This window comes from Anoplophora glabripennis, unplaced genomic scaffold (assembly GCF_000390285.2).
Source record: "Anoplophora glabripennis isolate ALB-LARVAE unplaced genomic scaffold, Agla_2.0 scaffold8, whole genome shotgun sequence".
Lineage (NCBI taxonomy): Eukaryota > Metazoa > Arthropoda > Insecta > Coleoptera > Cerambycidae > Anoplophora > Anoplophora glabripennis.
In genome coordinates, this window is record NW_019416350.1 from 2,876,403 (window position 1) to 2,889,828 (window position 13,426).

The 13,426-nt window shown below is 31.7% G+C and overlaps 1 protein-coding gene and 2 non-coding genes across 4 annotated transcripts in view; 2 read left to right on the forward strand and 1 right to left on the reverse strand.

Moving 5' to 3' along the window:
• LOC108904981 (ankyrin repeat domain-containing protein 11) overlaps positions 1-13,426 on the reverse strand; it is a 518,946-nt gene that overhangs the window by 269,165 nt on the left and 236,355 nt on the right. The window lies entirely within an intron of this gene.
• On the forward strand, positions 2,489-2,561 carry Trnar-acg. Its single transcript has one exon. It is a non-coding gene; the product is annotated as a tRNA-Arg (tRNA).
• On the forward strand, positions 3,298-3,370 carry Trnak-cuu. Its single transcript has one exon. It is a non-coding gene; the product is annotated as a tRNA-Lys (tRNA).

A 13,426-nucleotide genomic window follows, 5' to 3' on the forward strand; every position in this document is an offset into this window, starting at 1 on the left:
CAATAGACACAAAAGTTTACAAACCAAGCTAATTGGAATGTACGATGTTAAGGAATGGATAGAAGCTTTTTAGTCTACGAGTGCACAGACTTCCATAGTGGAGTTAATAATGAAGAACTTCAAAAACCAACAAATTGATCTCTGTGACTCTAGATTGAGTACCATGATGTAAGTACTGGTGCCTGAACCCCCCTACAATATTACTAGCTGCGTTATTAAAAGATTCACGCATACATAGATAGAAGATAAGGCCCAGAGATGGAGGCAAGAAACTCCTGATCAATAGCAACCATGGAAGGACACTGGAAAGTGTTATCGCCAGACCTACTCAACCAAAGTCATAGATCAATGAACATAACAGTAGGATTGCTAACAGGACACATTTCTGAGCAACATTGGCCTGACAAAAGACAACATATGTAGGTTCTGACAGATGGAAAAAGGGATAACAGCTTTGTACGAGTGTTCGGAAGAGAAAAATATGAAGTAGTAAGAGATTAATGTTAAATGAGGAATGGTTGATGGTTGGTCACAGTGGAAAGAGGATGGTGCATTTAATCCATACAGCTATAATTTATAATCTGCAGTCTACTACCATTATAACAAGTTATTGGACTTATACTAATCATGTCTCCTTTTCCTCTGGATTACAAATACTTACTTAGGACTTATCAATCTGCCTTACTTTTTCAAGCAACATCGAATGTTATAGGAAACTTCAGTTCTTCAGTACTACCTTCCGCAACAAAAGTATTTTTTTGATAACCATAAACATTTCTTATAGTATATCAATTACTAAAATCAGCATAAGATTTGTGATCGATATGATTCTTTGGGAACATACAGACACCCATCTTGAATGATCCTTACCTGGTTAGTGAATCGAATTAATTTCGGCTAAAAATAACTAACCCATTCCAGTAAAACCGTTTCAAGAGCGTAATTGATTGCCGACCAGGTAAACATTCTTGTGTTATTCAACCGTTCAACCGGGCCCGTTTTACGGTGGGCAACCTGTTGCAAATGATGCCCCTTTATTTGCACAAAAACTTGGTCAAACTCAACGTTTCTGAGAAACCGAGTGGGTTCCTTTGTAAGACGATATGGTTGTAAAACTACAGATGTGATGAAAGACAGATAAGCGACATAACTTACTAATGAAATAGGCTACCAAAAAGAAAATAGAATTGTATTTTATTATATCCTTTTTTTGTTTCCAAGATCCCCTTAGACCTCCTTTTAGTATTTGAAACCAAAGAATTGCAAGAAGCATAGAATTTTAAACATTTTCACTTATTATATTTAATTGGGACTGTCTTAAAATACAATGAGGAAATCATCTGAAATATTTATGTTTTATTTGTATACATATTACGAATATGTTGAGAATTGATAATTGTAAAAATTTAATAATTATTGTCTTCATTTCCAAAATAAATATTTTATTGAATTACCTGATTATTTATATACAAAAGAAATTATCAACTTTCAATTAAATTTTCTTTAAAATTAAATATTACTAACCGATTTGATACGCAATCACGAACAGCCAGCGGGGCACGTAGAGTAGGACAGCATCAGCCACTATTGTGCATGCATACTATGAATGTGTATTTTTTATGGATGAAATTTATAGTTTATTATCCAAATGAGGTTTAAAAAATCTGAAATTATACACGTAATAGGTACTATGGCACTTAATTAATTTATAATTACATAGTTTTGTAAATTGATAATGACAGTCAAAAATTGACTTTCTTTCTGTGTGGAAGACTCAAAATTCTCCTGTAATTCTGATATATTTAGATGTATAGTATAACGATATATTTAAAAAATGTAAAACATAATAAAAACAACAGAACACAAAACATTATTTCAGTTTATGACTTATGAATATGTCAGATGTACTGATGGACTTGAGAGTTTAATACAAAATAATAAAAACTTTTACTTTTTTGACTGTTATCATTAGAGCTTTCTCCTGACTGGGAAACTTATTAAAAATTATAAGAACATGTTTATTCTATTTCCTTTGTCTGTTAAGATATTTATGTGCCTGTTAATATTTTTCGTCTTATTTTTTATTACTAAATGGTTTGTATTTTTATTCATATAAATGCTTTGTTAACTTTATATATTTAATGCACCAAATGCAAATAAATTAATTAGCTTCAATGTACCTGCATTTTTCAATAAATTCAGAAAAAAGTGTATTACTTGAATTGTATGTATTATAAACAAATCTATAATTTTTACATATGTTTTTCAGAAAGTGTTGATTGTATTTCAGATGTCAGTTTTTTGATGAATACTGAAGCTGCACTAATTGTAGTAATTTTTCTGGGTTCTCAAATTACCCACTTGAAATTACCACCCATACCCACCAATACTCACCAATACCCACCCATTTGAAATTACTTAATTTCAAAAATTAAGTAAATTTTAGAATTTTTATGAAGCGGTATATTCCTTACGAATTTACAGGCAAGGTCCTGTGGCGCAACGGATAACGCGTCTGACTACGGATCAGAAGATTCCAGGTTCGAATCCTGGCAGGATCGCAATACTTTTTTACAATTTTTAAACATTGAACCTAACCCCCTACTTTGAATTACTTAATTTTTATCTTCTCTAGTGCCTTACAGAATTACTATTAAATTAATTCAAATTTAAGAGAAAGAAAATGATATAAAAAAGAGAAATATAAAAATTATTTTTTCTAATTTGTAACTGCAGTACAAGGATGGCAAAGATTGTATGACAGACAAATTAAGTTCTTGTAATAAATCCGTCAGTAAATATAAAGGTATATTTAAGTATTTTCTTTTTAAACAAAGTTCAATAAGAATTTTATTGCTTCTATAATAAAAAATATAAATTAACTTAGCTTACCAAGACCAATTTAATGATTAATTAATTATTAATATCTACTTCATTAAAAAGATACTTAATCTTCTTTTAATAATAAATACTAAAAAGAAAGAAATAAACTATTAATTTCAAGTTTTTGTCACATTATTCTCTACTAATGCAGCCTCCATTTATCAGAAAAAAAAAACAAATCTGTGAAGTGGAACATGATTTGATAATTGGAGACTTTTGCTAGATGAAAAACTTGGCTGAAATTCTTGCGATCGTGCGAAATAACAACCAGAGCATTAATCGATACTAAATTTAGGTACTGTATTTTTAGCGGCGTCTATATTTAAAATCGCCGAATATCTCGAGCAGAAAGCGTTACTAATTTATAAACAGAATCTGTTCCACGGATATTCAGCGGTAGCCAGAAAGTCACAAGCCCGGCTAGCTCAGTCGGTAGAGCATGAGACTCTTAATCTCAGGGTCGTGGGTTCGAGCCCCACGTTGGGCGCTATTTTTTTTATCACATAAAAAATTAAAGGTATGTATATTCAGTGGTCCGTATATTGAAATCACATCTCACCGTATTATTAAATGTATAAATTTATTTATTCCTCACAAATATTGTAGATTTATAATGTATATATTTTCCTGGATCTTTCTTTTATTAACAGAATATTAAAAAACTGATTTCCATCGTTTTAAATCTGATAACTAAGATGCCCAACATCATTTCTGAACTAAACGAAAAAAAAAGCGCTCTAAGTAAGTATATGTATGTCTAAAGTCATATCGTTTTCAAAATGCAAAAGTTTATATTGTGGATATTTAATGGTATATTTTCCAATCTAAAAGGGATAACATATAACATAATAATTCAAAATAGCCACATGCAAAGATGAATTATATGAACCGATCCCAAGTGCAACATTACCAGGCTGCACAGAAAACCACCTCTTCCATTCGCTGTTACCCGAAAGGTTAAAATAATATTATCACGCTTCATTAGACGATTTGGTCGGCCGACTCGCTTGATTAACAGCCATAAATCGCAAACGCTCTTCAGATGTGTTAAACATTCCAATAATTTATCCAGGTGGCACATCCTGGTAGTGCGAAGCAGGAAGTTGAGGCGTAAGCTTCATCTGACCCATCACCCAGGTCAAGCAAATGACATATATATAATGCGGGGATATTTACGGCATAGAAATGGTTTGCCATCGTTCATTTTACCATAACCATGTAATAAAAATAATTTAGAGACATTATGCTCTGCAGAATTTTAAACGGGACGATAAAAGCTTAAGTTACGATTGGATTGGAAACATCCGTTATCCTTCTTACCGTTTTGACTTTAAAATCATAAAGGAAATATTCGCGTTATGTGTTCGTAAATTTTATAGTTACGAGATAACATGCAGCGATAAGATCTGTCACAGTTTTATCTCGGTGTGGGCCGATCGGCAAGTCCCGCAAATGGCAATTTTATTCGAGAAGATGACGGCGATTTTCGGGAGCGGTAGTTGACCCCGTGGGGGCTCCGTACTTCATATTGGGATAATAGGTTACCCGAAAACTACAGACCAGCTGCTCTTCTACCAACAATATCCCAGATTTTAGAAAGAACCGTATTGTATAATCGTGTAATACTTTAAACATAATATACTGGGTGATTTCATTTTAAATACAGAAACTGCAGGACTAGATTCATTTCCAAAAAATAAGTAGAGTTTGCTCTATAAACTTTCTTCCTGCCGGAGTCTGTATTCGAGATACAGGGTGTTAAACTTTACAAAAAATATATATATCTTCTGCCATATCTTCGTAATGTGCTGACGGAATTGAATGAATTTTACTACAGCGTATTCATTTAATTAGACCTATTATTGTATGTAATATTAACCTTGTGGCTTTAACCACTGGCGTGCTACTGGAGGTGCCGTCCCATTTTCCTAAGACAAAAATACGCCACTGGCGGGTTTTTGTAGAAATAATATTACATTCAGGTACTGTTACGTTAAATGAATGAAAAATGTTTCTTGGCGTTTTTTAATAGGAGCAGCCGTTTAGGAGATATTTGGGCTTGTTTTTACGTTTTATTGAATTTTCCTAATAAATTAATCTGTTTATTTGATGAAAACATCCTGGTTTCAACCAGTGACGTGCAACTAAATTCGTCGCCAATATTTCCCAACAAAAGAATACGCCACTGACGTTTTTTTTTTTTGTAGAAACAATTTTATTTTTGGAAAAAACATCAAACTAAATAATAAAATAACATTAGCAAATAGGTCGAGAAAGTAATTATAATGTAATAATACTAAAACGAAATCATTGTAAAGCTTTCTAATTGATAATGCAGATAAATGAATAAATTTTTGCAGATGAATTTTAAACAAATTTGAGTATGTGGACTAAATTTGCGCATTATGATCAGCAAATATGTTAATTATCTCCTAAGGTGCTGCTACTATTAAAAAACACCAAGAAACATTTTTTATTTAACGTAACAGTACCTGAATTTAATACTATTTCTACAAAAAAAACTACTACTGCAACTAAGAGGAAATATAAGTGACTGGATTATTCTCCCACTTAACAAATATAACTCAAATAGTATATGTGAATGCTATTAAATTGGATAAATGAATTATTTATTTATTTAGAAATTACTATATACAATGTCTCAATTATAGAGTAAGATAAAAAGAAAACCTTAACTAAATTTAAAAAGACAAACTAACATTAAATATAAAAATATAAGTACTACACAAAATAGAGCAATCAAAATATAAAATCCAGACGAAAGATCTTAAGTGTAAACAATAACAGACAAATAAAACAAATAAGCTAACTAACATATATAAGATAAGGATAATATTAGCTAGACCAACATTTCTTTTGTTATTCTTATAAAAAAATATATCAAGTCGATCTTCATAATTTTGATAATTGGAAATCATTTGATATAAGAGATTAGTATTATTGATATTAGTAAATTTGTACAAGGTGTGGGTATTTGTAAAGCAGAGTGAAATCTAGAACTGAGTCTAGGAATCCTTGAAACTATAACGAGTCTGAATTTGAAGTATTATTTATAATTTTAAAAAGGAATATAATTGAAAACATAATTCACCTACAACAGAGACTATTAAAATTAATACAAGAAAGCAGTAATTCCTTCCAAGGAGGATAAAATCCATAACTACTAATAAAACGAATAGTCTAAAAATCTCGGTTGTACTTTCTCGAATTGAATATTATAAACATCATAGATGAGACTCTAAACAACCGATGCATATTCTAGTATACAACGCACAAATGCAAATACAATATATTTAGAACCTTCACTTTCTGAACGTCCTTAGAATTACGCAAAATAAAGAATACATTTTTATAAGGAGGTTTGGTTACTAAATTAATATGCTCGTCAAATGATAATCTAAGTAGTATCAAATGCAACAATAAGGTCAGTGAATTGCTTAACTCTATTTAGAAATGATTCACCAATTTTACAATCAAAATATAGATTAGTTTTACGTTAACTGTAAGACATCATTTTACATTCAGAGGTAGATTATTACATGAACACCAACTGTATAATCTGTCAAGATTATCATGTAGTCTAGTCCGCCTAGTCAGTAAAAGATTTAACTTCCAAGAACTTCAGGTCGTCCGCATAGAGTAAATAGTTGACATCGAGGCATTTAGTTAAGTCATTAATACAAATAACAAACATCAGTGGCCTCAGGATTGACCCTTATGGAGTTCCTGAGGATTGATGGAATTCACATGATTATTGCATTTTGACACTCCACAGGGATATATGCTAGGACCACTGTTATTTCCTTTATATATAAATGTTTTAATCTATTTTTCACAAACATTTTATTATGTTTGCATGCATTTTTGACGCGTTATCAATTCTACATCTTTATCCTTAGCAACCTTCAAAGAACCTAAAGTAATCCCTATCCATAATTCGGAGAACACAAGTTGTCCAAAATCCAAAATGTGAAACTTCAAGCACCAAAGAAGTTACATAGCAGGACAAAAAATATTGTCTTCGCTGAAGGAAAGAACGTCTTCAGATGAAAGTTATCGTTTTCGTGTAACTTATTCATTATGTGAACTTTTTTTCTCTTAGGTACATCCACATGCAAAGTGTGACTAAGACCTTTTCAAAAGAAGATTTAATTTACTTATTTGAAAGATGATGGTGGAGATGAGAAAATGTATTCATTGTTACCGAAAACCTCTTTTTCAAAATTCATTAGTAGTTTGGTGTGATTTGCTGAAATATCCTAATATATTAAAAAATAATTTATTTGATCTTTCATTTCTGTCCATTTATTAATTGATTCTTAATTCGTTCAATAGATATTTTTATTTTAATAACTTGTTCATGAAATATGTCTGTTTTCTCTCAACAGAGGTGGCCAATGCAAGGGTCGGATTTCGAATATTTAACGTGCATCAGACCGACTATGAACAATGTTCAATCTGAAACACCTTTACTGATAAAACGCCGTGACCATCGATTGCATTACAGTCAGCGTAAGTAATACCCAACGCGCTCACGTTGCGTTCAATTGAATCGAGTGAATTCGCACAATGTTAACACCGCGGTTATGAGCAGGAATGCGATTAAATGTCAAAGGTGCAGGAACATGGCGAACATACAATTCAACCTGCGAGACATTTGTCCCACCTTCCCGACCTCTGACCTTGCTAATATGTGGTGCCTTACCTAGCGTCCGATACATTAATGCGATCAGCGTGAACTTGTTGTGCCCGATCTACAATTTGATGGCCGCTTTATAGATCAAAGTTGACTTCAGTTCGATATAGACTACTATTGTAATGTATAGAATAAATTTTTTTATAATAATAAATATATGCAGGGTGTCCCTGAAACGGATGGACAACGCTTGACCACAAGTTCCTTGGATGAAAACAAGACTATTTAGCCTAACTTACCTATATACAAAAGTGCACGCCTACTGAGATATAGCTTTCTAAATATAGAACAGATAACTTTTCAAATAATTTGAAAACTGTTTTTCTTAGAAACCTCAAATTTGGTACACATATTTTTTTATATAAGGGCAATGTAAATATAGAATTTGGTGAGAATACACATACAGGATGTTCTCTTTCTAGTGCCTGTGCGCCACTGGCTATCCCGTAACTTTTTTGTATGTACGCCAATGACGACAGAATATTTTTAAAAATAAGCACTATTTTAGAAGATTTTTTGCCTCTTACAAAATTTTAATATGGTTTATGGATTTCGAGTAAAATTGGCATTCTTTACACATTAAATAATATAAAATCAGTTTAAGATAAATAGAATATTCTAGTACGAGGTGTCATATAACAGAGAAACAAATTCATAACAATAATTAAAAGATTCTGTGTCAAGCTAGCTGTGATTTAATTTTAGCTTAATTTGTTTTTTATTGCAATTTATACTTTTGCTGAACAAACTGATATGTTAGTAGTTTTGTGTAATTGTGAAGGAAATTGTTGTGCTACTGTTCGAACATATGCTGAAAGATTTCCTAATCGAAGAACTCCAAATCACAAAACATTTGCTAATGCGGAGAGACGCCTTCGGGAAACAGGACATTTTTTACCTGTAACATTAAATCGTGGGTAATGTACGGCCGGAATTATTCAGCTGGAGGAACAAATTTTGAAAAGGGTCGAAGAAATTCCTCAAGTAAATAAAAGGCGTTTAGCGGCAGAGGTTGGCTTACAAAAAGTTCCTTTAATAGAGTATTAAAAGACCAGTTATTACAGGTTACAGGTATTACAGGGTACAGGTAGGTATTGCAGGTTATTAAAGGTCTAACAGGTGGATAGGTAGAGGAAATAATGCCCCTTTAAAATGGCCACCTCGATCCCCGGACCTAAACCCATGTAATTATTTCATTTGAGGAGCGTTGAGGACTACAGTTTAAAATAACTTTTCAGTAAATACAGAAAACGAATATGGGAAAGAATACAACATGAAATTAATGTTATGAGAGGTAATGCACAATTATTGGATAATTTCTAATTTTCGACCTAATGTTTGCGTTTAAGAACAAGGAAGTAACTTTGAGCATTTACTGTAATATTATTTTAATGTGATTACAAATATCGGTTTATTTAAAATATTAATGTTGACTTTCTTACATTATTAGTTGATATTGTTTATTTAAAATATTAGTGTTGATTTTTATTTTATTAATTGATAATACTAATACCAAAAATGTATAGTCATTTTTTTTTAATGTGACGTTTTTTCATTATTATTCCTTGCTTTGAAGCTGCAGTTATAAATTATTTTTTATAAATCGGAATTTTTACCTATATTTAATGTATAAAAAATGTGAATTTTACTCGAAATCCATAAACGATATCGAAATTTTGTAAGAGCAAAAAAATCTAAAATAGTGCATATTTTTAAAAATAAATTAAGTCTGTCGTAATTGGCAAACACACAAAAAAGTTACGGGATAGCCAGTGGCGCACAGGCACTAGAAATAAAACATCCTGTATAAGTATTCTCTCCAAATTCTATATTTACCTTGCCCTTATATAAAAAAATAAGTGTACCAAATTTGAAGTTTCTAAGAAAAATAGTTTTCAAATTATTTGAAAAAAATAGATTATCTATTCTATATTTAGAAGGCTATATCTCAGTAGGCGTGCACTTTTGTATATAGGTAAGTTAGGCTAAATAGTCTTATTTTCATCCAAGGAACCTGTGGTCAAGCATTGTCCATCATGAAATGACACAAGAACAAGATAATGATTTTTCATAAAATTATTGCAAAGGGATCTAAGATCCTTCAAATTTGGAATCAGAATTCCCAGATCAGTTCATATGTTGACCCTAACATTAAAACACTTATCTAGAAAACGGTTTTAGAGATTTCAAGCTGACTTGAGTACTCAGTGATGGGAAAAAGACTCTAGAGGAGTTTGTTGATGTTAGGACCAAAACACGAATTGATCTAGGGATTTATGAGTCAAAATACTATGAGACACACTGGTCCATATAACCGCAAAAGTGATATAGTTCAATTACCTTGCAATAGCTGCCTACATGTATAGTTTAATCAAAAATAAACTAATAGCATCAAAATTATATAGGTTTCAGCTGTTATTTGACTTTGAAGAAAATCTCTTCTTTGACAACATAAATATTATTATTAACTTGATTTCTTATATTTTACTCACGAATTTCAGACATATATTTAAGTTTTTGAGTTGAAAATTATATTTATAAACCTTGAAGCATTGACCATATAACGTAGAACAATTTTGAATTTTTTGTACTATTTGCATTTTACATTTAATAAATATTAACAAAAAAAACTTAAATATGGTGATTGAATGATACAGTAATACTTCAGTATTCACGAATATGTTAGTTGTGCATTTATCAGTCCCAAATTTTGAAATAGGATAAAATGGACACCGACCGTCTGTATCAGAAAACACAAATATATTTGGAAGATTCGTCCTCTTCGATGTGTTCTTATTTAATTATCATATACCGAGTGACATTCACTTCACACAAACATTCTAAATGGTTATATACCTTTGGCGGAAGTTTCTACCGATATATACCATCCACATGATACGGCATTTGACAAATTTTGGCAAATAAGCGTATTCCGGCAAATCTAGACCCATACCCGCATCCTCGACCATTTGGTCGTCTACACCTTACTGCAACTGTTTACATTTGGCAAATATTTGACAAGTGACAGCGTCATATGCAGCCGGTTTTATAAGTATTTATTTATATAATGTTCTACATAAAATTTCAATTATAGAAACGACCTTCTTTGCTTGTTAAAAGATGTTTAGTAGTCAAAGTTTATTTGCCTTTCCATATAATTTAATACAGTGTTTTCAATCCGTTCGTATGCACTTTTTTTATGGAACCATGACGGATGCTATTGCCTTTCACATCATTGAAACACTCGCGCGCGTTACTTTCATATATTGTCGACTTCATAAACCGTTACACTCCCTCCGTATAAAAATTAATAACAAAGTGATATTAACAAAAATACAATATGACATTGCGGTAATGTAAGTGCTTGCTAATGCTATCATATCACAATTATTTGTGGCATTCAGTAACGGTACCGTCTCGATTAATATGTAAAAGCTTTTAGTAACCTTTGTCTAAGACAACAAAAAATACAGGTAGATCTGATCTGTCGTCGTGCGCTAATTGTTTTGATTTATTTCTGAGAAACATTAGATGTTGACAGACCTTATCAAGATAATATGTTTACTTTAAATATATTTGTTTTTTATATAAGGTGGCATGTCTTCTGGATAATACATGATATAGCTTTGTCGAATAAGCGGTAAAAACCAGCCGATAACATTTTAAAGATATTGTGTACAACAAGTACGGAATTTATATAATTTTTTAAAAGGCCAGTTCAATTAAATTCGCAGATAATTTTAATAGTTCATGAAATTCAGGTGATAAATGCATGTGAATTGGTTTCACACCATCACTTTACAAAAAAAAAAGCAGAGAAATTTATTACAAATTATCGTTAATTGAGAAAAAAATTATTCATTCATTACAAAAATTGCAACAAACATTTGAACTTATTTTTAAATTTGTCCGGTATTGCCAAATTGTGCAAAAATGCCTTAACTTTTGCAGCAACTTTAATTCTAAGTTTGTAATAATTTACAAATCGTAATAGTTACAACTACAATATTTGACAATGTGGAAGACAAGAGTTAGTCGTTCTATAGACAAGCCAACTCTACAGTTTCAAACTACATTTTTTTCAATTCTTCAAATTCAATGCCCTGCTTTTAATGATGTCATTTTCTACAGTTCTGTTATTATCGCTAATTTTGAAGGTAAATTTTGTTATTCTGTAGGAAAAAAACTATTATTATTTTTTTAATTTTGTTGCTATCATTACTTACCTGTGACAGACAGAATGTCATTATTGCAAATCTGATTTTATAGTCTGTTGAATCAAGATTTAGCAATTTAGAAAGATGGAACAATATGTTAAACACGATTAGGTAATGTAAAAAAATATAATTAATAAAAATAATATGAACTAAATTAATAACAATATCGTCACAATTAAATATACCTTTTAATTATGTAAATATTTTATATCTGTTACAATATAACTATGTTACTTACATCTTAAAGTGTGTTCCATAAGAACATTAAAAAATAATTGACAATAAAAATCTTGAAAATGAGGAAGCTCTGCTGATTTTCAAACTGATTTTGATATTGATACCCAATAACGCACCATAACCCTGCAGCTTCATAACCCTACAACCCCGTAACCCCGTAACTCAATAACCCAGGATGTGCAAGAGTGTAGAACCATTAAACTCTTTGGGAACATGGATTTCATACACATTGGAGGTCCAAAACTATATGACTACGTGTTGGTAGGCTTCCGTAACCCCATAACATGCTAACCCCGTAACCTTTTTTAAAGGAGTATGCAAGGTAGTATAAACATGAAATTATGTAGGAACCTGAATCTCATACATTAGGGATCCGAAATTACATGACTGTGAGTTGACAGGCTTCTATGACCCCATAATCCAATAACCCTAGGAGTACGAGGGAGTGTACCCATGAAACTCTAAGAAATAAAGTATGTAATCCTGTTGTAAGTTCATACTCTCTAAACAGCTCCTGTAGACCCATTATCTAGCGCATACAGATTTGTGTTATAAAGTCAAAGATTTTTTTTTAAATCTTATGGAAGCCTGCCAATTTACGATCATATAGTTTCGAACCCCTAGTGTATGAGATAAATTTTCCTGTCAATCCATAGATTCACCATTTTGACCACGAAAATAAGAGAACATCAATGGAGTTCCGCTATAACAGATCACTGAATCCAAAAAAGTTCAAGATCATGTCATGAACAGGCACAGTCATGCTCACAGTGTTCTGGGATGTTCAAGGTGTGGTGCATTTGGAATTTATGCCTAAAGGCACCACCATAAACTATACAATGTACTGTAAGACCCTCAGAAAATTGGAACTACCGATTCGAAAAATTAGTCTCCTTCAGCATTACAATGCCAGACCCCACATGAGCGCTGCGACATCTGCAACAATCCAATATCTTAAGTTCACTGTCATCGATCATCCTCCACATACAGTTCCGACTTGGCCCCATCCGATTTTCATCTGTTTCCAGAATTAAAAAAAGAATCTTCGAGGACTTTGATAGTGATCAAGCAAACAGAGGTGAGGTTATGGCTCCGTCAATGAAGTCAAACTGGTCTTTCATTGGGAGAAATGTGTTCATCGTTAGGGTGACTATGTTGAGAAATAAATATATAGACGTGAAGTATAAAGATGTAGAATGTTTGTTTTATTTAAATAACTTTAAGTTTTCACATAAAAAATTCGCAGACATTACTTTCTTCTTAGTACCAGACCCCTGATATATGAAATTCATCTTCCCACAGAATTTCATGGTTCTATACTCTCCACATTCCGGGTTATGGTGTTTGGTGCAATGAAATCATGAATTCAAAT